This window comes from Hylaeus volcanicus, chromosome 4 (assembly GCF_026283585.1).
Source record: "Hylaeus volcanicus isolate JK05 chromosome 4, UHH_iyHylVolc1.0_haploid, whole genome shotgun sequence".
NCBI lineage: Eukaryota > Metazoa > Arthropoda > Insecta > Hymenoptera > Colletidae > Hylaeus > Hylaeus volcanicus.
Window position 1 is genome coordinate 3340166 of NC_071979.1, and position 27807 is coordinate 3367972.

Genomic DNA, 27807 nt, shown 5'->3' on the forward strand with positions numbered 1-27807 from the left:
CCAACAATTCTGTCACTATGAATATTTGTCTATACTATCCACAATTTTGAGATGTAACATTTTATCGGCGACATAAAAAAATACTTGGACTGCCAAAGGTTTAATCGTAATATTCACGTCAGGGAAAATCAATTGGTCGCAGAATAAATATTTCGTTCGACAACAAGCCGGACAGGTTTGTCGTGCTCCGTTAAATCCCACGCTCAAACGGTTCATAAATCGGGGACGTTACATTATTCAGAAACCGCGGGTGACGTCATGAAACGAGGGAATCCGATTAGTCCGCGGCACAATACGAACGCGAACACCGAATTTCGACGGGCAAACACGACCGACAACGAAAATACATAACATCGGGCGACGACGAAACGAATCGTCGCGCGTTTAACGGCGCTGTCAAAATCCTCGCGGAAAAAAAAAGCTGACAACGCTGTTGTTTAACTTTCCTGGTATTAATCTAGAAGCTGCTGAATTTTCTCCTTTTTTAATACAGTCGAAACTTTCAACCAAATATTCGTTTTTGGGTCGATTCCCAACGTAAGGGAATTCTGCCTCTGTAAACGTAAACGTGATTTCATGTTTCAAAACAATATATAACAATGTCAATATCTCCTCACTTGGTCGGCAAATTGTTTTTAAAATTGAATGGTAATTACTTTTGAGACTTAAATGAAGAGATCAACTTTGAAAGCTTAACAGAGAGGAGGTTAAAATTTTGGACGGAAAGACCACTTAACTTATGAATTCTAAATGGATTATAGTCTGATAATAAGACAAAACGGTTCATCAGTTTGCTATTTTTAAAGAGTGATTTAATTTACGTATATCACCAGAGATACATATTGTCTATGCGAAAGAAGAATGAATTTGGCGAGGCCGACAGGTTACAAAATGTTTCTAAAATTCATTCAGAAGAGACTATAGAGGATGTTTTTTAACATGTGAGCGCTTTTTGTAGGCTATCATCATCGCACCCTACTATTCGTGATAGTATTAAGACTGCTTGTGTTAGGTTGGGAGGCACGATACAGTAAACACTGGATAAGTGCAAGAAAATCGGGATCCAAACATTGCAGTTATCCAATCGAGGTTTCTATTCTGTGTTTACATTTGGCTCGAGTCGAACGTCAAACATACAAAAGGGCAGACAGCGAAAGAGAAGAGGTCCTAGGAAAAAAGCAGTCAGCAGAAGCGTAATCAATCGGTTAGGATCTATTTCACTATTTCACTTAAAAAATCGGAATAAAAATTATTTCTTTATTATTCAATATACAGAGCGTCCCAAAATTAGTGTAAGAATCGGAAATATTACACTACTCGCTCGAAAGGGTCAAGGGAGAACCTCCCCAGTGGTACTACATATAATCAGGTAAAAAGTGTTCTCCAGTTCGAGTTTGGGATATCTCAAAACAGCGATGGGTTAAAAAAACAAAATTTTGACAAATATAGACACTTCCTCTCTGTTATATTCAATGCCAGTCAGGAAGGTGAAAAGGGCGACAAGAATGTTATCGAGACGCGAAGCGGAAGGTACGAAACCGATAAAAACGAAAGGCGAGGGGCGAGAAATGTCCGTGAGAAGTTGGAGGGAGGGTAGTCACTTGCAATGAGTTCAAGGGTGAGATAATTCCGCGGCGTTTACTTTTTCCAATAACTCGGCGCGAATTCGCGCCAGCCGGCAATTATCGGCTCGCAGCTGCCACCTGCATCGGCAATTAACCGTTTGCCAATTCTATCCAGAGCTGACGAAACGGAAAATCTGGATGCTAGTTGCGTTATTTTTCGTGGTTATCGTTGAAGCTTATCCAGGTAAAGTCTCACGAGAGTTTTATGGATCATGTAGGTACCACTTCCTGTGTGATAATTTGTACAGCTGTCGTCGATAACGTGAACCGCACAGTCGCGTCGAATGACGATAAAACGCTCCTATAAAATTGTAAGTGTTGTTGGTTACGAACGACAGTATTCGTGTCTTCAATATTGAATGGACGTAAATCAAATATTTATAGGCACGCTTGTGTGTATACATATTAAAGGATTGTAAAATTTTGTTTTCTTTCGGACAAACTATTTGTCTACGTAGTCACTTTTTGTATTAGGGTAATTTTGAGGATCTTCAAATGCTGCAATCGTAATTATTAAATTCATAACATAGTTTCAAATGTATATAGAGTGGTTTGTTTAAATCAAAATCGAATAGAAGTAAGAAGAGAAAGAAATGTTCTCAACTTCCGTTTGTACTTCCACAGTATATGTACTATAGTATACTGTATTATATATATACATATACAGGGATTCGGAGGTTGATTTTTTTTTTTCTAATTACTTTGTTTAAGGTCACATCAACTACATGGTTATTAGTGACCACGTTAATACTACAATTCAATTGCAATTTATTTATTATTTCATATTTCGTTAATATATCTACTAGTTTGAGAAATTCGTTTCTATTGTTGAGAGTCGTCTGCATATTATTTGAAAGTCTGAATTCTACTCGATCGTGCTGCATTCCTTGACATTCTTCAATTAAATGTTTAACTGTGAGAGGTTCGTCACAAAAGGCGCATGATGGTGGCTAATTTCGTTATTTTGTAACAATGGGTTAGATTTTTCATTTTCGGGTTAGACATTTTCTCTAAGGAAAAAGTTGTTTCACCCATCGACCCGCCTCTACCAAGGACCTCCAAGGACCTCCTCCATTTTTGGGACACCCTGTATATTATGTAGAAAATGAAAATGCCTTGTTTCTTATCCCAGACCTAACCGTACCGTAAAAATCCCTTTACGCGGATTAAAAATGATTTCTTTATTATTCGATATACAGAGTGTCCCAGAATTAGTGTAAGAACCGGAAATGGAGGGTAGCTGAGACGATTCTAAACTACAATTTCTTTTGCAAAAATGTCGGACGGTGCTTCGTTTTTGAATTATTAACGAAAATCACTGACCAATTACAGCGATTGGTCGGTGAAATATCCGACATTTTTGCAAAGAAAATTGTGGTTCAGACTCGTCTCAGCTACCCCCTATTTCGAGTTCTTACACTAATTCTGTGACACCCTGCATGAATAATAAACCTCAATATCCAGATCTTTAGATGCGTGTATATCATAGCTATTTTTAACGATTTTTTTTGTTAAACAATTAACTTAAGATCTGGATACTGAGGAAGTGGCTCCCCCCTGTATCCCCCCTTTCTAAAGACGTTCAGTAAATAGGTGCAAGTTGGACGTTTGACACTTTGACACGCGACGTTTCGGTTCCGCGAATAATGCGCATATTCAGCCACGGGTATTCCAATCCAACTGCCTCAATTATTTCAAGCTCTTCCCTAAAGGCTCAACTCCTTGGAACAATGCGACCGGTCGCACGCTCGTTAACTTTTCCAGTCCCGCGGTTCTTTCAATTATCCCAGACCGGCTGCAAACGAAGCATTACCGTCGTACCAACGTATTGGATTTCCGTTCGATCGCGTCGCCGTGAGCAAGTATCCTCCAAAGTGACTAGACAGGGATAGATAAAATTCTCATCTGGTGGCAAAACGACGGATTACGAATGAACAACGTTTGAATCCATTGTTTGTTCGATTCAAGATTGCAATATGAATTTTAAAATCGTATTGTGTTATAAACATCCGTTTATCATTCATGTATTACGATTTCGAGATTACATAAAATTGTGAATAATTCAATTTACGCATTATATTTAGTATTTTGTGGTACGATACACGCAGGTACACTGAGAAGCATTCATTTGTTTTCCACTTCGGAGGAAAGTTACAAAGTTTTCATCAATATGCAAATAGTCCACTTAACAGAGTCTGTAGAGTTAGAAAAAAAGTCAACATCATGAGCTTGTTTGCTGTGATACATGCTGACTGTAATAGAAAATAAATTGTTTCAAGGCAGTCTTTAAATATTTTGTTCGATACAAGATTGCAATATGAATTTTAAAATCGTATTGTGTTATAAACATCCGTTTATCATTCATGTACTACAATTTTGAGACTAGATGAAATTGTGAATAATTCAATTTACGTGTTATATTTAGTATTTTGTGGTACAATACACGCAGGTACACTGAGAAGCATTCGTTTGTTTTCCACTTCGGAGGAAAGTTACAAAGTTTTCATCAATATGCAAATAGTCCACTTAACAGAGTCTGTAGAGTTAGAAAAAAAATCAACATCATGAGCTTGTTTGCTGTGATACATGCTGACTGTAATAGAAAATAAATTGTTTCAAGGCAGTCTTTAAATATTTCATTAATTTTCTTATTTGCGTATTTACTGCTACAGCAAGTATTCAAAACGATGACCTTGAACTTGGACGCATTTTATAAAACGTGTTAATGTAAAAAACGCTGGGCGATGAACTTCATTTGGATTTAGCCTGTTTTAAGTGCCTCAGCTTGTATATTGATACTTAATTTGTAATGAAACGCTTTACTTACTTTTGGAACGTAACATTTTACCTGTGGATTGCTGTGTAATTATATATAATATATATATATATAAAGTTATGTAGGTGATATGTTCGATACAAGATTGCAATATGAATTTTAAAATCGTATTGTGTTATAAACATCCGTTTATCATTCATGTATTACAATTTTGAGACTAGATGAAATTGTGAATAATTCAATTTACGTGTTATATTCAGTATTTTGTGGTACAATGAGGTACAACGCAGGTACAACGCAGGTACACTGAGAAGCATTCATTTGTTTTCCACTTCGGAGGAAAGTTACAAAGTTTTCATCAATATGCAAATAGTCCACTTAACAGAGTCTGTAGATTTAGAAAAAAAGTCAACATCATGAGCTTGTTTGCTGTGATAAGTAGCTTGGGAAGGGGTCCATTGTCGTCGTAATTGGCCCTATGTGTACAGATAGAGAAAATAGAAGGCGAATGTCTCGTAGGGTACATTGAAGGAGATGCGATTTAATAAGAATAAACAATCAATTTTCGAGACTACGAATTTGAAAAGAAACGTAGTAGCATCCATGTGTTGCTTCTCCTGTTCAACGAATTTTAATGACATATCTTGAAGCTTTACATTCAGCAATTATTAACCGACTACGCTTTCCTTTCATTCCTGTCATTAGTACTCGATAACCACTTTTTTCTAAGTGCTCTTTTACGTCATGATATCCTCGATCAATAACAAAGACGTTGTTCACTATAAACACAGAAATACATTGATTTTTATATAAAAAAACTTTTTCATCAATTCAAGGATTCGAAAGGTTATTCTTGATCGAAAAAGTCATAGAAAAAAAATAGTTTCAAAATTGGTCTGGAACGTTATCATAAAGCCATAAAGTAACTTTGGGAAAAATCGCCTGTTTCTAATGATTATTATGAAAATTCTGAGCTGTTATTTTTTCCGAGTATAGCCGTTATATACCTCTACAATGTGCCCAAATTTTATTCAAATCGGTTAGGCCTTTTTTGTGAAAAACATTATTTTACGATTTTTCGTCTTTTTTATTTATTCAAAAACAAAAATAGATGGAGGTCTGACATTCTCTTATAAGATGCTACAGACATTTCTCTGGGACGGTCACTTTACTTGTCGTCCTATTGCCTTTGTTTTGAATTCTTCCCAATTGATTCTGATGTTTGATACTCTTGCGATATTATGCTGTCGAAGGGTATTCGATACGAAAAAACATTACAGAATTCTACGTAAGCTTCTAGTAAAGACTATAGCATTACGCATTAGAAATTCTAGAGATTTTATGGACGATTATATTGGAGAATTTATTGACGCGCACTCCGATCGCGAGAATGATGTATTTCATCAAAATTCAACGTGCTTCTTGAAAACTTACACAGATATCCGCAATATTCGATTGCGAACGCAATACGGAGCGATGAAGAATAACGTCCAATCGACATGCTGTCAAACAAGATGGATGGAAAAGTAAGGGAGGGGCGGATGTGACGTTTTCATTGTAAGTGAAAATTAAAAACAAAAATCTAGGAAAAAAGAGGAAGCTAACAAAAATGTCCCATGCTCTGGAGTGGACTCTTTGGTATGACTTTTAGTGGTAGCAGTGAAAGTGTAAGGTATGAGCTGTTAAATTTGAAAATGGCGTAAGTCCACTTAAAAAAAAAAAAAAACGAGTTAACGGTAATTTTAGTAAGATATAGATACCTTCTCTTTATATTTATAATCATGCATAATCATATATTCAATTTGGTTATGAAATGTTATCGCAAAAATATTTTTTTTTTAAGCGGAATAAGTCCATTCCTAATAATTAAAATTAAAACAACTTTCTTATTGCAATTATTATTGATTAGTACGAGTCCAGTGTACATTGTTCCACGTTAGCAAATACCACTTAGCTAGTGCTAGTGCCTGAAAAATAACATCATTAAAAAGATAACGTTATTATTTACATCATCTTTTTAATACAAGTAAAATTAATTCAAATACAAACCCTTAAATATCTAGATGAAAAAATGGACTTATCCCATTTTCAAATATAACAGCTCATACATTCAAATATACTCGAAAGATACTTCAAATATATTCAAAGATATTTCTTGACTTAAATTGCGATACAAATTTAGTATCGATTGAAAAGTGAACAAGGTAAACAATATTTTGCTTTTAAAAATCAACCAAAAAAAAAAAAAAAACACTACACGATTATCATTTTAATGGAAAGGGGGAACGAATACGAAAAGCTTTACGTATTTATATATTCGATCGTATGAATGTTACGGATGAATTGCTGTACGTCGATTTCTCCGGTTATTTATTATTCGAATAAAACTGTGACCATCTCCGATTGTATAATCGCATCGCCTCATCCTATCCCTCTATGCATCGATGGCCGCGATATTCTACGTGAGAGCAGCTCTCGTGCACGGATGCTGGATGGCTTCAGAAATCGTTTATTCCAGCGCGCTAGCGCGCCTTATCCCCTCGATTACAAAGTGCCGGATTGGAAATTGAATTTCCACGAGCACGGTGAAATATGAGCTCCGAGGGTGGCCGTTCTCGAGCCTCGGTTACGCTTCAGACAAATAGCCGCTACCAACGGAAGCTCGCACCACTCTTTTCAACCCTTTGCGTCGTGAAAAACCGTTTTTTTTCCGCGTCGACGTCGACGGTCCACTCGACGCGAGCCCTCGTCGTTACACCTGCCGGAATATTTCCGCACGTTCGTGTTTACACTCTAAACATATATGTATGTACCGATTTACCGAATACTCGTTCGGAACGAATGCGATGGTTTCACGAGTTTTTGGTAACGGAAGTTTGTTGCCAAAAAACTTCGCTGCTCGATGGTGGAATGAATTGCAGCTGAAAAATATTGATATTAATTTTACGGTAATAAAGCAATCGAGATTCTTTTCGTGAACCTTTTCGGATCCGGTGGTCACTGCAGCGTTTACCTAAACGATACAATGGAATCCATTGTTACATGACTGTGTAACATGTGTCCCAATGTTATATAGAAATGTATAGTTTTAGAATTGGTTTTAGTTGAAATGTTAATACCTTTTTAAATTCTTTTGTACGATGTAAACAAATTATTAAATGAATAGCGAAAAATATTGAAGTTATAGCCATGGGGGTCGAGAAGGGGTGGTGTTTGTTGTTGGTAACAATTCTTGGTAACAATTGAAACGAAACATACCGAAACCAGAAATTCAATAAATTTTGCGTCGATAGAAAAATTGATTTTTTCAACATGAAAATAATAAAAATATTTTTGTTTTGAAAATCTGATCCCCAAAGGGGATGCAAAGGGTTGCAAACTAAAAACTAACTTCAACCGTTATGAGAAATATAAACAAAAATAAAGTATTAACAATAGGTTAAATTATATTTCGTATGGGCGTATGGATTCAGAATCGTGCATATACCGCTCTCGTCTATTTAGTATTTTAGAGGAGCAATGGTAAATTTATTTCCCCTTGAAAGCTGACATGTTCCTGTTTATATCTTTTTAACGAGTCGTTGAAAGTACCTAGCAATAAGTAAAAAATCGTGTCGATCGTTACGACGAATATTCTCAGCACGACTCAGTTATTCGATTCGATTATGAATCGAGGACCATTATTTGCAGGAAGCCGTGAATACGATATGCGAACAATGGTATATTTAATGCGGTAGCCGATATCGAACGTAAAGAAAGCAGTAAAAAGCAGAAAGGATATGAGCGTTCGGGCCATTGATTGCTCTGTAAAAGAGAACTGCATATTGAATCTCTCGAGCGAGTACCAGGAATACCATCGTGCTCTATATTTTAATTCTGTATCAACTTGTTCTCACAACCCATTACGTACCTTACGGATTTCGGAAATTTCCTCCATCCGAAACCAATATCACGCGTCGATATCCGGTCGGTACATGACTGGAAATAGAATTAGTTTAAATTTGTACGGAAAGAATTAAAACTTCAGAGATTTTCGATTCAACTCGCGTTGCAACTCATTCATTCGATTAATTCTATTCTAAATGGGACACAGTATGTTTCAGCGATCTAGCGGGGCAAAACTTGTGTAGTACATTATCTCGGAAACTATTAGGCTGTCCGTACACGAAGCTACTCAATATGTAGTAACAGAAGTTGATTCAGTTTTTTAGAATATTATTCGAGGGCTGGCAGTCCTCTGAAGAAGTTTTTCTTTTTTTCTAAAAAATGAAAAAATTGTATACAAGACGAATTGAAATATTTTGTTTTGTATTTTTTTTTCGTAAAGTTCATTAAAAAACGTACATTTTAAAAAAAAACCGTCTAATTTGGTTAATTTTAGCAGAGCCATAGTTACTTGAAAAAACGACGTAATTTTTTGAAGAATTCCTAACTTTTATTTGGTTTGGTACAAGAACCTACAAAAATTCACGAAAAGGTATTTCGTAGGGAACTATTATAATATACAAAAATCTACAGATTTCACGCTCGTCGTAAGAATCTAGGAATTGAGATCAGTCCCTGTCTCTGTCCATGCTTCATTGTATCCTCCTTATTTAAGAAATAAAATGATTTTCAATCGTAAAATTTCAGCCAAATAAAAAATATAATCGGGATCCAAAGGTGGTCGTCATGATTTGGAATTTGTAATGCCCCATATATCGATGAATATTCCACTTTTTTAACAACTTCTTTGACGTACACTGTTACTGTTTACCTAAAATTTTCATTATCCGATCGCGCGTATTTAAAGAAACGAAAAGTACCGTTCCATCTTTCTTCCTGCACTTTTAAGGAAAAACGTGATTTATTACGGAAGCGAACATTCGTCATCGATCATGTTACACCGTTGACATTGCGAGTTACGGTAGACGGGAAATCGATCCTAAAGTGCCCGAAACGACGTGTTTCCCGCATTATATAAGTCGCTGGCAAAATAACGTCGTTTTCGTCGCTGCAATATTGCACACGGAGATACTCTCGCGTACACTATGTGACGCAGAAATGTGGTAATCGTTCATCCAGCACTAGTCGCGTCGCGGTTTGCTGCGCAAGATTGCAATTTAAGCGATCGGCTTCGAGGCACGCTGGAGAAGCATTTGGCGTCTCGCAATATCGAGACGTTAATAATGACGAATCTGCAGCAGTACATCGGTGCCGACTGCGTAATTAAAACGCTCCGAAAACGCGGATTAACGCGAATGCGCCAGCCATGCGGGCCAACCGCCATTAATGCGTTTTAATTAGAGGAGCGAATCGCATGCGCGTACGTCTAGTCCTCGTGTCCGACAAAAAAAAAGACATTAACCCTTCCCTTCTACAAATTAATTATAGCATACACGTACGTCAAAGGATGTATGTTTCCGCGATAAGAGGGATTTCTCTGTCGTATTAGCGTACTATCCTATATGCGGAAGACGTCTATAATGTGAATATAAAATAATGTGTAATACGAATAATAACGTCTATGATACATGTTAGATTTTAGGAAGAAATGTTATCGTACAAGTGTTTAGGTAAAAATAGCATGCAAACATAGCATAAGCATCGTCAGACATACGTATAAATTAAGATATTATATTAAGACCTATTACGCCTATGACAGCCAATATTATTTTAATATTTGGCATCTGATAACATCGTTTCAATAATTGACGCACAAGCAGCACGAATTCTGATTTTCATATCGTTCGATTTAGGAGTAGTGGCCATTACTTGAGTCTTCGCGCATCCCCATAAAAAACGATGACTAATTTATAAATGACCGATTTTAATGTATTTGAAGTTCGCATTGAAGTTTTTTCAACAAACGATATCTTTTGTCATATATCGTAAATTTTGTGCGATATGAAAAAATTGCTCAACTAAATACAATTTGTTATTAAAAGTAATATACAAAATAATAAAAATTTATGTGGCATTTCATTTAAAAATACGGGTCGTACGCCCATGTATTACATGAAAGTACCTATCGTACTATATGAGTTGTTATATTTGAAAATGGAATAAATCCATTTTTTATGTATTGAGATATTTAAGGGTTTGCATTGAAATTAATTTAAAATTATTGGCAAATGCTAATCAATTCGAGTGATATTTTTATCACTATACACCTTTTAAATTTTATTATAAAATAGTAATTATTAAAATTATTTAAAAAATACATGATTTTTTTACCTACAAATGAACTTATACCATTTTCAAAAATAACATATTATAAAGAAGAAAAACAAGAGGAAATCCAAGTCCATATTTTTATAGACATTAGCTTCACTGAAATTGATTTTTTAATGTTAAAAATAATAATTAAAATGAAGTCATGTAAATACACGAATAACCACGTTTATTAAGAATTAATTTTACCTATATTAAAAAAATGATATAAGTAAACAAGTGAAAAATGTAAATTACTTCGTTAGGATAACTAAAAATACAAAAAAAATTAAATGTTAAACTTATTTCTCCTTTACAGTAATAATACGAATAATACAGTAATAAGAAAGTTGTTTTAATAACAATTATTAGGAATGGACTTATTCCACTTAGAACAAATATTTGTGTGATACCATTTTATAGCCAAAATTCTCCTGTTTACACTACGAAAAAATGGTATTTAACGCAGTTGGATACGCAACTGCATTAAATATATGATTATAAATACGAAGAGACGGTATCTACATACATCTTACTAAAGTTACCGTTAACTCATTTTTGTTTTTTTTAAGTGGACTTACTCCATTTTCAAATATAACAGCTTACGTAATACTAAAATAAAAATTTGGCCTATCCTTGGTAGATGACGAACAACGGACGAAACGTAAGCGAGAGAAACTCAAAGTTTCGTTACGCGACGCGTTCCGAATTCGCGTCCCTAAGATCGAAACGAAGTTTACAGGGACTTGAAAATGCGAGTCGAGTAAGAGGAATACCGATCGGCAGAGCCTCCAGTCACGAAACAAAAAAAAATCCCGCTGTTCGGCTACACTCAAAAGGACATTTCCTCGGCGTCGCGGCGCCTGCCGGCCCGCCTACGCTCTCTCGAAGTCTTTGCTCTCGAGAATTCATGCTCCAATTACGTGACCGGGTCACGGGGTCGGCGTCACGGAGAGGTTACGGCGCTCGAGAGACGCCAGTCGTCTACCAGTCGCCGACGGCGCCGGATAGACGTGTGTCTATCCTTCAGATTCCTTTCACTGTTATGAATTAATGATACATGTCGCTATCAACAATTTACAAACAAACAGGATACACAACTGATGAAATATACAAAAAGGTCACATCGAACGCTTCGGAACGTCGCAGTTTCCATATCCTTGTACTACACTGTGGAGCATTAGTATTGCTTTTTAAATGTTTTGGACGTTTGAGTTGGTATGAAATAAAATTAATGGAATATGGGATTATATTGGGCCGTCTGGAAAGTCCATGCCGATTTTTAGTAGGCGATTCAGGTCTGAATATATCGGAATATCTGAAAACAAATAAAATGTGTACATTCCTTAAGGGGGGAGGGTCAAGTAAAATTCAAAATTTTGACCTTTTTCTTTTTGTTTAGAAAATTAGTTTACCATCTGGAGAATGTGCTCCGACCATTTCAGCTAAAACTTCGAAGTCTAAGTGTACCTACAAAGTCATTAAAGCGATGCGCTCCGAACGCTACGCGAAGGACTATTTTTACATCCGGAAACTTTAAACGCATTTTTCTCAAAACACAAAATTTCGCGTGCCGTGCAATGTAGCTTAGAGGTTTCTCAGCCGATTGCTATGAAACTTGGCACAAAATATTCCTTAAACTATTCTCCTTTGCATCAGCCTAAAGGTTTTTATAAAAATTGTAATAAACAATGTTTTTAATCATTTTTTTTTATAACAAGATTTTTTTAACGTGGCGTGAAATTTTAAATTAAAACTTTTTTTCTTTTAATCTAGGTTGATGCGAAGCGGATTACTATATTTTAACGAAAAATTGGTGGATTTTTGATTTCAAATAATTAGAATGATCTGTGCGTTGCACGGCGCATTTTCGAAAAGCCAACTTCAAACAGCTGCTGTTCATTCATTTATGAATATTTTTACATAAAAAAAATTATATAGATTATCTAGATGCTACAAAATATGAAGTAATTAGTTGTAAATAAATGTATATTACGCACTCTTCAAAAATAATTCGAGAAAAGGGGGTTGTTTACTTGACCCTCCCCCCTTAAGAGGTGGAATGGTTGTGGAACAAAATGGTACATATACAATTCAATAAATATACATCAAAATTCAAATATACCTTTGAATTTTTCTTAAAAATAGGCATGAACTTTCCGGACAACCCAATATAAACATTCAATTGATACTTTTAATCTTCATTTTATTTATTTATGAAAGCTTGGAGGAACGATCTTTATTTAATTATAAACGAAGAAATATAAATAAGAAAATACTAGTGAAAATTAACAAGATGAAAATAAAAGAAACGAGCCTATGATACGTTTATTATGAAAGTTATACACAGATTTGAACATAGTTAAAGACTTATGTTTAATATACAGTGTAATATATTTTTCCATTAAGTAAATAATATTATTCCAACAAAAATTAATTGTATGAAATGAAAAGGTTTGCACTCGGGAGGTGACTCTCGGTCACCACTAGGTTTCACGCAGTAAATCGGTTAACAACGATACTTGTTTAGGTTTAATTTCTTTGAAACTCAAAGTGTCGATAAAATGGTTGTCGAGAAGGTAAAGGTGACCTGATTAAGCTTAGCAATCATGGCAATAGAATACTAAAAAAGCATCTCGAGTTGTTGGTAGATACCAGAAAAAAAGGCCTCGAGTGCAAAGGGTTAAAACATTGCAGGAGTCATATAAGACGATGATAAGAAGAATGGAAATAAGTTAGTAATAAGTAAGCAGTAGTGCAATAACTTTGTATAATAAGTTACGCACTTTAAATAAACGAACGAATATATGTCGCGACATCTTGCGACACCTTTTTGTCAATCGTCGATCGGTCGGTAATCACGCATATTATCGATCATCTATCACTACTCAAAAGTCTGAGACATTAAAAAATATGGGTGGTGTTAAATTATGCTCGACAGTGTAGTTCAAAGTAATGTATATCCCGAAGGAACAGCGTCTATAAAACGTTGATTTTTAGATCTCCCTTTCCTTCCTTCTACTCCTGCAAAATCATATGCCTTTGCTACTTTCCATTCACTTTTCGAACGAGTGCTGCACGTTTCACTATCGGACAGAGGGCTTTTCTATGCGGAAGACGAGACCTCGTTGACATGCGCCACGGAAAATTCATCGCTCGTTCCGTCCTCCGGTTCTCCTATCGAATTCCATTTCTTAGCCAACAGTGGACGCGCTTGGGTGCCGCGAAAAGGGATTCGCGAAGGACCTATTCAAAGTCGCATAGTAGGGAGGACGAGAATTACGCGAATTCGGCGACGCGTCTTGGAATTTCACGCGGTTGGATTTTCTTGGATTGCGGTGGAATTCACGAACCGAAGACTCTATTTATCCTACAGCGAATACATAGAGTTATTCTTCGCTTCGAAGTCAAATCTGTTCTAGCAGCCCCATCATGGGCCGAATTGTTTTACTATTTCTCTTTTAATTGAAAAGGAAAAAAAATTATTCTCTGCGACTTGCGTCATAAAATGGGGAAAAAAAGAAAGAAATTAAAAGTCTCGAAATTTGAAAACTTTAAGTTTTGTCCGAAAAATAAGAAAACTTCGTCACAGGACGAATTCAATAATTTTGTTTTGTATTTTTTTTTTCGTAAAGTTCATTCAAAAACGCGCATTTTGTAAAGAAAACGTCTAATTTGGTCATTTTTTCGCAGAGCTGTAGCTATTTGAAAGGAAACGACGTTTCTTTATTTTAGAAATTCATAATTTTTTTTTTTTGGTTCGGTACAAAAATCTGGAAAAATTCACAAGAAGGTATTTAATAGGATACTATAATTTGAAAAAATTTCAGTCAAGTCAAAAATGGTCGGGTCCAAAAGTGATCAAAATGGCTTTGGATGTCCCATATACAGTCAGTGTAAGAAGTATTCGTACAGCAACCAATTTAAAATAAATGGTTCCTGTACGAAAACTTGTTACACTGACTGTACATTATACCGTTTAGAAGATGACATACGAACATACTTTCGAATAAGTTTCGATTCTTTCTCCATATGCATGAAAATAATGAATTAGTATAAACATCCGCAGTCTAATCATTACAATACAACAAGCATATTGAACTACAAGCTTCATATGCCTTTCCTCAAAAAAAAAAAAAAAAATACGCAGAAATACTGTTATTTTATTCATCCCGCCAGTGAAAACGGACGTGCACCGCTGCTTTACATCTTCATCGCAATTCTTCTTCGCCATTCTATTACCTCCTGATGGTCTCAACGCCGTGGCCCGACGTATGTACACTTCATTGTACCTCTACATCCATTACGTGACCCACATCGTCCATCTTCCTCCTTTTCGCTCGATATTTGTTCCGTTCCTCCGCGTACCTGCATTTCGCTATCAGTTTTCGACTAGCATCCGTTCTCCGGTCTCGCTAAAGATCCTCTTTTTCCACTTGTATAACGCATTCATATTGCCAAGCGAAAAGGGGACAAAGAGTACGGGCATCCTAGGACGAAATCGATATCCGCAGCCGGCGCAGGATAGGGAAAATCGGTCGCATGAATTATCAAGAGACGGTCTCCCCGATGCAAATAGAATCCACCCTCCCCACCATCACCCTCGCTGTTAGGGGAGAGGGCAAAGCGGTTGGTTAATTCGATCGACGATGCAAAACAAGCGGTAGATTCGATTTGCGGGCCTACCGACCGAGTAAGTCTTCAGCGTCGACCTCGTTTTCGCGATCGACAGCTAGCGATGGGACTAATAACGTATCGGTGATCATAACATGTCGGCGACATCAGATGACGAGGTAACATTAATAAAATATCATTTCAACGCGTTGTCGGTTTCCATTATGTAGAATTTTGATCATATTAGGTGAACCGAAAAATAATGTCGTTTTTGCAATTTTAAATACCTGTTTATCATTCATCAGCTTATGGATTTTTATCGACCTGGCATTGACAATTTGTACACTAAACTGCAAAAGGCTATTGATAACGGGAGCGATTATATAATTAATGATTAAAAATAGAAATTTATAAAAAATTTGTTTGAATTTAATGTAAAAGAAACGATATTACATTCCAGTCCACCTAATATATATTAAGTGTATGCATACATTTTGTAGCTTTTTGTGCTGGATTACTTTATTAACGAAACGAAATCTGTACGTTACATTTGTCTAGGAAATAAAAAGATTGTGGATGAAATATTGTAGAGGAATTCGTTTTTACGTTTAAGGGGAAAGATGTACTTTTCGTATACGTTTCGAAAGAATATATGTATTTCTCAAATCTTTGATTATAACATCGTTTCATTAATTGATGCACAAGCAGCACGAATTCTGATTTTCATATCTTTCGATGTAGGAGTAGTGGCCATTACTTGAGTCTTCACCGATTTTAATGTATTTGAAGTTCGCATTGAAGTTTGTTCAACAAACGATATCTTTTGTCATATTTCGTAAATTTTGCGCAATATGAAAATCAGATGATAAAGTAACATTAATAAAATATCATTTCAACGCGTTGTCGGTTTCCATTATGTAGAATTTTGATCATATTTATATTAAGTATATGCATAAATTTTGTAGCTTTTTGTGCTGAATTACTTTATTAACGAAATGAAATCTGTACAGGGTGTCACAAAATTATATGTCACGGTCACCACAGCGTGATTGTACACCTACGATTTAGTGGATATTGACATAAAAAATTCCCAGCAAAATTGACCTCGAACTTAAAAATCAAGATCAAGAAAACAAATTTTTTGTTGTTTAATCGTGTTTTACTGGTCATAACGATCAACTTTGTGAAAGAAACCATGGGACCAATCTGAACCGTTATCTTAAAAAATGATGTTGTATTTCTTATTATTTTTGCAGCTTCTTTATTTGTAAATAAGATAAGCCAGCAATAAGAGCCGCGTAACCACTTGGATAAAGTGCTTGCACAAGGCGAAGCATTTAGTTATATTTCCTAAATTAACGCATAACTCCCCGCTGCTTTGTCGATATATTACAATATATTACTATAGTATGCTATTTACATACATATTGGCGTTGGATGTAAAAATTTACAAACGAAGAAGCTGCAAAAATTATAAGAAATGCAACATCATTTTTTAAGAGAACGGTTGAGATGTGACCCATGGTTTCTTTCACAAAGTTGATCGTTATGATCAGTAAAACACGATTAAACAACAAAAAATTTGTTTTCTTGATCTTGATTTTCAAGTTCAAGGTCAATTTTGCGGGGAGTTTTTTATGTAAATTTCCATCAAATCGTAGGTGTAGGATGACGCTATGGTGGCCGTGACATATAATTTTGTGACACCCTGTACATTACATTTGTCTAGAAAATAAAAAGATTGCCGATAAAATATATGTAGAGGAATTCGTTTTTTTTTGAAAGAATATATGTACTTCTCAAATATTACACCGAAATTTAAGAAATCACATGAGATACACGAGTTTAAAGGAAGCTACCTTGAATATCCGTACAGTTTACAAATTGGTAACAAAAAAGGTCCATAAAAAATAAGCAAATAGGATATTTTCAAGGTAGAAAAACTTATTAGTCAATAATACTAATTTTATCCAATAAATCCAATAAAAATACTTTTCGTTAGTCCAGAAATGTCAATATATCGTTTTTTTAGCACCATCGTGACAAACTTAATCTACAAAACTTGTGCATATGCCTAATAGTTTTAGTAGGTGCATTAAATTAATAAACCGAAGATTATCGGTCGATGAAGTAAAATATGATTGGTCGAAAACACGCGTTTATTCTATTACTAATTTTATCGTCAACGTATAAAATCGCGTTACGACCTTTAAGAAACTTTTTCAATACACATTAATTCATCCATATTGCTCAGTGAAAAGTATTTCTCTCCTTTTTTCGTAACATTCCCAATGGAATCAGCGACAAAGAACCCTCGATGCGCGTGGCACGTTATGCCAGTGCAGGGGGTTAGGAGGATTGACTGTACATCGGTATCGATTCGCTTGAACATTATCCATATGAACCGTATTGTTCCCATTACTACGGACAGGTTCACGCAGCTCCGGAAGCGCGCGGAGTGATCGATAAGCGGCGCGATCAACGGGAACACGTACGGGGAATCTCGCGCGCGCTTATCTTTTTCCAAATCGAATTACACCTGACCGGGGGCCGAGTATCCGAAGCAAACGAACCCCCGTTCCGCTGGATAATTAAGTTAAACCCTGGTTAGAGGCAAATTAGGGTTACGGAAGGTTGCAGGGAGTCCGGCGTTAACCACGATACTCACTATAGCGAGCGAAAAGACCAGTCGCGCAGGGAAAGAACGAAAGGGAGCCTCGACAGGGGAGCAGAGACAAGAATTGGCCGGCTTTTGAAAAGAACCACCGACACAAAAGAGGGCTGTTCCGTCCTCTTTTGCGGTCGCGCGGGACTGGGGACGGACGCACGATCGAAATTACGGTTGTCGACCTGTAACCGAAATAAAATTTCACTCGCTGATGGCTTCCTTGGAGTGCTACGATTAGAATTCCGGTGGTACGGTTGGAATTACGGCGAATGCTCTTATAACGCAATTTTTATATTACGCGGTGGGTTTGTAATTTTTATTTCTTCATGCAAGGTGAGTCGCCTAAGTCTTATCTTTAATATATCTCTATTGCTTTTAATGGTACGAAGATATATTACAAGAGAAAAATGTTTGGTGGGTGGTGGGGGGCATACTACCCTTATAACGCGATTTTTATATTATGCGATGGGTTGGTAATTTTTATTTCTTCATGCAGGGTGCTGCTATTGCTTTTAATAATAGGAAGATATATTACAAGAGAAAAATGTTTGTTGAAGGGTGGAGGGGGATACTACTCTTATAACGCGATTTTTATATTACGCGGTAGTTTTCTAATTTTTATTTCTTCATGCAGGGTGACTCACCTGTCTTATTTTTAATATATCTCTATTGCGTTTAATGGGACGAAGATATGTTACAAGAGAAAAATGTTTGTTGAAGGGTGGAGGGGGATACTACTCTTATAACGCGATTTTTATATTACACGGTAGATTTCTAATTTTTATTTCTTCATGCAGGGTGACTCACCTGTCTTATTTTTAATATATCTCTATTGCGTTTAACGGTACGAAGATATATTACAAGAGAAAAATGTTTGGTGGGGGTAGAAGGGCATACTACTCTTACAACGCGATTTTTATATTATGCGATGGATTGGTAATCTTTATTTTTTCATGCAGGGTAAGTCACCTAAGTTTTATCTTTAATATATCTCTATTGCTTTTAATGGTACGAAGATGTGTTACAAGAGAAAAATGTTTGTTGAAGGGTGGAGCGGGCATATTATGATAGATAAAAATGTTATCTCAAGGTTATATTTTCCCGGATACATATCAAAGTCATTGGTGTTTTTTTTCTTTTTAATAAGATAAGGCATTTTTATTATTGCAATCTTGTATATGTTGACTTTGTACGTTAGAGTATGATTTAATATAAACTCCTCACAAATTCATATACAGATCAATATATTAAATATATTATATAGAATATAGAATATCCTGATAGAATTTGCCTTGTTATCACTTTTGACAGCTACTTGAAATCTCGGAAAATATAACTTTGAGATAATTAAAAACAACAGACAAGAAAACTTTGAAGTAATTCTTTGTCTACGTCTCAATTATCGATCAGAAAGAGATATTAATTTTCTGCGATCTTAGGGATATATTATAATTTTTCTATGAAAATTCTTGGCACATTTTGTGAGAAAGTGTAGCAACAACGTATTAAGCTAGTTCGCGGTAATTTTAATACTGTAATAATTAAGAATACACGTTATTGCATTAAACAATGATTGCTAGCTTTGAAGAGTGTAACAATTGCTGCATAGTATGCAGTATGGAGTGTATACATTTCATAATTTTCTGTGAGCTACTTGTTGCAATCTCACAATTAGCATAGGATAATTAGCATGTCTATATGCACAAATATGTACATGACAAATAACCAGCTTGGTGCACAAGCTAGATGCGCTTCCGACATTATGTAAAATTTTATACAAGAAATTAAATAATTCTTATTCAAATATTCTTCAATTAAATAAATCAGACTTTCTAAAATTCTCTATGATACCTAGGGCTTCAAATATAGCTTTCCAAAATTGGACTGAGAAATAAAATCAAAATCAAATAACAATATCATATTTTTATATGTTGCGTTGTCAAACTTTTCACGCCTCGGATCGTGAAAATTCATAGGAGATTCGTTAAACTACACTATATATATATATCACAAAAAATGAGACTTCGGGGAACTCTGTACGATCAATAGGACCAGAGATATGAAGGCCGTGGCGTGGAAAGTTTGACGAGGTAACATACAATAACGAGACGTTTCTATGTATTTTTTCCACTTTTCTAGTTAAATTTCAGAACGATATATCTCCGTTTCCATTTATCGTCGAGAGTTCTGCACTGCCCCATATATTTCGTTGAAAATTATTTAACTTCAGAGAAATTTTGTAAATAGACCCATAGATATAATGAATGTTTTAATTTTAATTATCGTATCTTTGAGTCGATTCAATCGATCAATTTTAAATTCTGTCAAGAATTTCGATCAAACTGAAATAATATGATTTAGTGTATGTAAAAATAATGCTAACCATAATGACTTTTCGAAAAAACGAGTTCAGTGTCGCTATTCTTTCGTCTCGCTTTATATACCGCAAAAAAAAGAGATATACAGGGTATCCCAAAAATGTTGGAAGTCCTTGGAAAGGGTGGTTCAGGGGGTGATTTGAAACAACTTTTTCCTTAGCGAAATTGTTGTCCGAGGCTTCGTTGAGGAGATATTAACGGAAAACACTGACCAATCAGAGCGCGCGTTGGAGCGGCCGCGATAGCGATGGCTACGCGCTAGGTAGCCGCTCTCGTACGCGAACAAATGACTCGACGTGCATCGAAGGATATTGACGCGGCCGCTCAGCGCGTAGCCTTCGCTACCGCGGCCGCTCGAACGGTATCCGCGCGCTCTGATTGGTCGGGTTTTTTTTATTAATATCTACTTAACGAAGCCCCATCCGACATTTTTGCAAAGGAAAAAATTGTTTCAAATCACCTCCCGAACCACCCCTTTCAAGGACCTCCAACATTTTTGGGACACCCTGTATATCAATATAACCATTGTTTCATTTGTTAGAATGTCGGTTCGGTTATTTGTCAGACTGTGAGTGGCGCACTGACAAGCAATGGGCTAATGATTATAAACGATATTTGATCGAGCCAAGGGAATTTCACGTTTAACTGCCCATAAATCCCAGTTCATAGAGAGCAGTTTCACTGTAACAAAATTTTCTGAAACAATTTCTCTTGAATCTGTAATTTCTCAAATTCTTCTTACAATTCTTGTAAATTTCTATTTTTCCAATACACAGTTTTGTTTAAAACGGTGTAGTTGAATATTTCATGAGGCGATGAAGGTATCAAAAACATGTTTTTACAAAATTCATTTAGCGATGCAAAGGAGAACATTATATGAAGTCAATAATTTTGTTTTAAGCGAAGCGGCGAGGAAGATTTAATAAACAAATTATTAATTTAAATGGAATCTTATATATTTGTATCCATAATAGGATAGCATTTGTTTAGACTAATTCATCGATCTATCATTTGAGGTCATTTATTGAGTACTATAAACCCTTAAATGGGAATTTCAAAGTTCTGATCAAAATTGCGGAGGTTGGTATTTTCATTTCTTAATGGCTGGTTGCGGTCGTACGATGTGTCGTACGACGGATCATATCGTGTATGTATGTTAAGCGTTGCGACCGGAAAGAGTTAAGCAAGCACGACTGTTTAGTATCCGAAAATGCGACTCGAAATGCATATACACCGCGCAACTGTGAGCGCAATTACAAGTCGGAATTCAAGTTATTTCCGCGAGGCGATGGACGGCATTTACATATAAATCGGCGATGTGCAAAGCGGCTGGTATCGAAGCGATCTCGCGTGGGGGCGGCTTCCCGGATCGCGTTGACGAACGTCCAGCGTCGAGCGTTGGCCACAATTTATTCAATGACTGCCACCGCGGCTCTCGATCGATCTCGAAACGAAAGGGCGTCCCGGACGATTGCGTAACCGGTTCGCCCGCGACGAACGTTCGCTCGATTAAGCTTCGACGTGTCACCGATAATTCATCCGATAATTATGATCGAAACAGAGCGAGAGGCGTCAAACAATGCATCGCTCCTCTCTGTGTACCAGTGTTGAATATACACGAGACGTTTCTGAGCGATCTGGACCAGATTCGCGACAATCGGGAGCAAAAGGGACACGCGTCTCTAAAGTCCATATTCTAACAAGCAATGTTTTCGAAGTGTACCTCTTAGATTTTTTTAAAAATATTCGGCAGGAATTTTTTCTTTTTTCTGCCCGTTTTCATATTTAAGGGGTGAAATCACCCTTCAAAATTCATACGAAGAGGTACAAAATATTCTATTCTTTGCTAATACAATGAATGTTAGTATCGTATTGAAAACAAACTTGATATAAACTTAATTATTTACTTCATAAGTATGATTACTATTTTTGTGGACAGTCACCCTTATTAGAGTGTAAATTATGCCTAATCATTCCTTTAAAGCATTCATTTTTCCTTTCGAACAATTTAATGGAACTCGGTACACAAGGCTACTTTTGGAAACCTTGATTCCAAATCTGAAATTTAGAAAAACAACATGGAAATTTGGAAAGACGCTATGGTGAATCTAGTATGGCAGAACAAAGTGAAGAAATGATTCGAATTATTTATTCATAGTGAAAAAATGAACCCAGAAACAAATTTTGAAAAATATTTTATATTTTCACGATATACAGGGTGGGGAAAAAGTATGGAAACCTCTAGATATCTCGCGAGTTTAGTGATAAAACAAAAAAAAAAAAAAAACAAAGGTCACATCTTAGGTAACAACCAACGAGGAATCCAATGGTGACCTTGGATTTGATCTTGAACCTCATTGTCAAGGTCATTTCAAGATCAACTTGTGTTCTTTTAATGGGAACACCTATTTTTGATGCCGGGATCGAAAAGACCGAAAAATTTTACGTTTGGATATGTACTCTGGTCTAGGATTAACGTGACGTAGGACTTTGTTTCCTTCGGGGTGCTTTTTTAGAGCGAGTTCCCTCGCCTCTCAAAAGACGACAAAACTGTCTTAAAAAAAAAAAAAAAAAAAAAAAAAAAAAAATTACAAAAAGTCAAGAGTAGATAAAATCTTAAAATATGAGTGATACAAACGCGACACAGGGGTCCTTCGATTTTTCATTAAAAAACTTTTTCAAGTCGAAGACTCGCTACTTAGTACTTACCGCAAATGTGCAAAGAACGTTTTATTTTATTGTTGCCCTAGGCGTCGAAATACCTAGACACTGACCCGATCAAGGATTCGATCGTATCGCGATCAAAATGCCAGAGATCGTCGCGCGTTTCGCCGCCAGCTAGCATAGTTTTATATTATAAAATTCCTAACCGACGTGGGAGCCGATACCATAAAAATAAAGCTCGGAATCTGATGGCAGTGTCTCGAAACCACGGTATATAAGATAACTCTCGACATCTTTCGGATAAGACTCGGGGAAAGCTGGCGAGCGAAAATTCTTCTACCTCGGCTAGCCGAGCTGAGCGGGCACTAGACCTGGAAATCGAATTTTTAAGCGTGCCGAGGACCCTCGCAGCGACTGTCTCCTGATTTCTCGTTACAGGGACAGACTAAGTGCTTCGCTGTGTGTATCTTCCTTCAGGAAACTGACGCGAACCTTGCCGAGTTCAGCATTTTTTCCACCTTGTTCGTGATACGACGCGTTTTGAAATACGTCGTTACGTAGAAATTGTATTTATCGTTGCTCTCGTATATCGTTAAGGAAAAAGAATAGGGAAGTCGAGGATTGTCCCGACCACATTTTTCTTTTTGATATTTCGCGTATAACAAGGTATACATGTAAACAGAGTCGGCGCAAGGCTGGTTCCGCGGTCTACGAAAATTACCCGATTAAAAGGCACCGATTTCAATTAAATTTTTACAGAATAACGATACCATTAACAGATGCGAGACATTTTTTTACTAGCGATGATTCGGTTTAAAGGAGTAACAAAAATCATCTTCATCTTATAAAAAATATATAAAATGTAACAACATTTGTAAGTAAATAATTCCTCGTTGTGAAATTTAAGTGTAGGATTTGAATGTGAATTCAGCCTCCGCAAAAAGGTCACGTCGGCTCTGTATATAAATATAAAAATAACTACCCTATAATTTACACCTATAAACATTTCGTTAAGTAATAAACAACAAATTGCAACTAAAGCATTCTGAAACTTAACATAAAACTACTTTGAAGAAAGTCTTATTTTTACACTCTCAAATGTAAATGTAATTCAGTATTATCTATTAAACATATATTGCTGGAGTGTCTAATTATTCCAAATATTATAACACAAGAAAAACTCTCTGTTGATATTAAAGAATCTTTAAACGGAGCAAAAATATATTAATGGAATAATAACTTATCTCGAGAAAATCAAAATAATTGAAGATGTTTATGTGAAGAATTATGTTTATGCATTGTATGTTAAATAGAATGTAACAAGACACATAGTATAATAATGTATCGTAATGTGGTCGCTAATGGCTAAAAAGCTAATGCGACATTAAATGAAACAATTAAAAAGAAAAAATATGTTGCCCAAAGTAAGATAAGTAGCCTGTTACACGATCACTCATCTTTGCGAAAGCAAAGAGTACCGTTGTGAATTAAAAACGTTGCAACATCTTTCTGGAGAAATTCCAGTAAAGCGATGTCTTTGCAATCCCGTTTTCCTCGTAAAAGTTACGACTAGCGCCATTGAATCGCACGACACGATGGATCGCGTCGAAGAGCGCGAAACGAATTGCAAATATAACGGGGAGATGGTCGAGCTGACCCGTAAACTTCGCGTTTTTCAACAACCCACTGTCGACAGCGGTTACCGAGTGGAGATATCGACTCGGAAATGGGTCAGAGCGAGATCGTTCATAGTTGACGGATTGCCCGTCATCAGTGATACTCTTAAAAAAGATTCGAATCTCTTCGATCATTATTCCAATATTAGCTAGGTCTCGAATCTCGATGGGATTCGAGATTTTTAACGTGTCCTGAACTTTGTGAACAGATAAAGAAATAAATATATTTACACATTCGTACAAACTATTTCTTTAGCATTGGCATTCAAAATATATTTAACACTTTTGCTGCGGATGACGCACGTGTGCGTCCAACTGAAAATATATGGTTGTTTCTATTATTTTTCAGTTTTCATTTTTCTTGTTCGGCAATCATATTACTTATAAAGTAAGTTGTCGCAAATATATGTTTTTCAAAATAATCATATTAGAACATTTGTAAGAAATTTTTCATTAAAAAAAATATCATAATCGCAGCTCCCAGCGAACGGCTACTTAGTTTCGTCCGCGGCGAAAGTGTTAACGCGTTTTAGTAGCTACTCAAGGTTAAACGATTATTAAGTTCATGAACTTTTTATAAACAAATGATCAACTTTACCAGTTGCTTGGACTTTATTAATTTGAACAAAAATATGCAATTACTTTTAATAAATCTGTAGACAAGTAATAGGTTACTTGAGAATTAACATTTAGGGGAATGGAAAAAGGAAACTTCCTGTTATTTATTTTATCATATCTATTTTCACGGTTTGAGTTTTAACACGTTGATCGCCACGTCATCTATACATACATATACATATATGGATATACACGGGAATACTGTCTGAGTTGGTTTGGGATAGTATTTGTTAGGGGTGGCGATATCGAACAGTGTTAATGTATATGATGTTTAAAGGTTGATATAACGATAGCAATAATTAACACGTTGATCGCTATGTCACCCATATATGGGTGACAGTGTTTTTCACTCAAGAACTAAAAAGATAAATTTTGAAAGTTAGACGTCACAGGAGATGAATCTAAGTGAAATTCTTGAATTTTGATTTAATTACAAAACTAAATACCACGATAAATGTTTCATTACTTAGACTCCGATAGTCTAAATAATATTTAATCTTAGAAGAAATTTTCAAGAATATTCGTTTGGCAGTCAACGTGTTAAACATCATACTTTTTGTTCCTCCGACAGAAAATTAAACCAAGCATGGTAATTTTGAATGTAGCTAATTTTAAATTTTGCACCGCCTCCGAAAAAGTTGCATTAATATCCTGTATTTAATAATTTAACCACAAGCGCTGGCAAGCAATGCAGTTTAAATAGAAATTATTTCATCCTCTCCACTGCATTCTCTCATACTTTTAATTTAGTTCCATGTTTCTTATTCATATTCAACCTCTTGAGTGATTAAAAGGTTTAATACAACGAATCATGATTGCAAATTAATTCTATGATTTGAATTTTTTCTACCAAGATAGAACAAGTTTCAAATCATATAATATAGCGTGTATTTTCTGAAACTATAACGAAACAATTATCAAAGTTAATTTTCTCTTGTTACTCTTTTCTTGTTGTTCTCTATATTAAAAATATTGTAAGATTTTTCAACCAATGTTTCGTGATTCGTTCAGATGTCGTAAAACTATTTACGCCACCGAATCCTTAGATAGAATACAGTCGTTTTAAAATGACCACGTTATCGATTCGGCGAAGCTAAATTGCTAAAATAAGACATCGCGGGTCGCAGTAGCACGTTTACACGCGCGAACAAAACGTAGGGACGCCGATAGGGAGCCACGAGGAGTTCGCTAACAACGAAAAGGTTACAAGTTCGCGCTGGTGCTCGACAATTCATCCAATTAGGAAATTTTTGTCCCGGTACCGCGCGGTCGCTCCGTCCCACTTTTTGCTCGCGAAGAGGACTCCGTTTCCCACGAGAGGATGCATTAAAATAGTTTTCGAGAAATGCTCGGTCGCGCGCGAAGGGGAGGGAAAAACGCAGGCTCGTTCCGAAGGGAATTTCAACTCGGCGATCTTTGCCGCGCATTTCGTCGCGTATTCGCCAAATGTTGCGCGTATTAACAAAAACAGAATGGAAGTTTCGCGAACCGACTGTCTTCAACTGTTGCGAGGACGAAAAGAGCAAGGAGCGAACGAGCGGGTATTCGCGAGGAATTTCCAGCCGACCGTTGTCTGGCAAGTTTCCTTCGCGACGAACTGCGTTTCGTCTTTTTAAATTGCTCCTGCGGGTTCGTAAGCCACGGTCAATAAAAGAATAGCGAATACGAGAGCATCTAAGGAGATGCTTCCTTTAATTTGCCATTACGTAATTGCTATTACTGGGTCAAATTTTGTACCTTGACACGATACTTGATATTCTTGGATGCGATGTTTCTAGTCGCTAGACTTTTTATTAATTACGAACCAGAGAATTGTATGCGCAAATCAAATTTGAACATTTGTCTGGATATAAATTGGTTTCATCATCTAGAGTGAATAAATCGTATAGCAATTACGGTCAGGTAAGTAGGTGATTTCCTATCATATAGTTGTTGATGATCTCCTCAAAATTGCTGGAGAAAGAAAGCATAATGTGTTGATAGTTGAATCAGAAGATTGTCATCATTCGCATTTATTTAGTCACAATCAGGAAATTGTCATTACTAGACTGCGGATCTTTATGCAAAATAGAATCTTTGCGAACGTGCCTACAAAAATTGAACCTAAATAGGAATTTATTTTATTCTGCAAATATTATAATATGAACTTTACTTTCAATCTTTTTTTATATTCTTACATATTGTTTGCATTTTGTAGTTTCTTGCACATTCAAATTTTCTATAAATGCATAAAGATCCGCAGTCTAGTCATTACCCTTTATTAATTTGAACTGTATTAATTTGAACGCTTTGAAACCCATTTGGACTTTCAAGTCCACTTTTATGAAGTTCGTTTTTTAATTGTTGCTTAGAAGATTGAAGATCGTTCATGTGTTTTTCATATATAAAATAGTTATTTACAGTATCGTCCTGTTTCGAGACAGTACTGTATCTTACGTCTTGGCAAGTTATAATTCTTAATTATTATTACTAATTATACATAATGTAAAATTTAATGTAATAATCTAAAATCCTGTTGGGACTATCAACTCCCAAATTGTGTTCTGTGTAATTAATGACATTGGTGATAACTTTTTATGAAAATTGTACCATAGGG

The 27807-nt window shown here is 35.9% G+C and overlaps 1 protein-coding gene across 2 annotated transcripts in view; it reads right to left on the reverse strand.

Annotated features, from left to right (window-relative positions):
* Positions 1-27807, reverse strand: part of LOC128875579 (transmembrane protein 132E) — a 195717-nt gene that overhangs the window by 48070 nt on the left and 119840 nt on the right. The gene's annotated exons all lie outside the window — the stretch shown is intronic.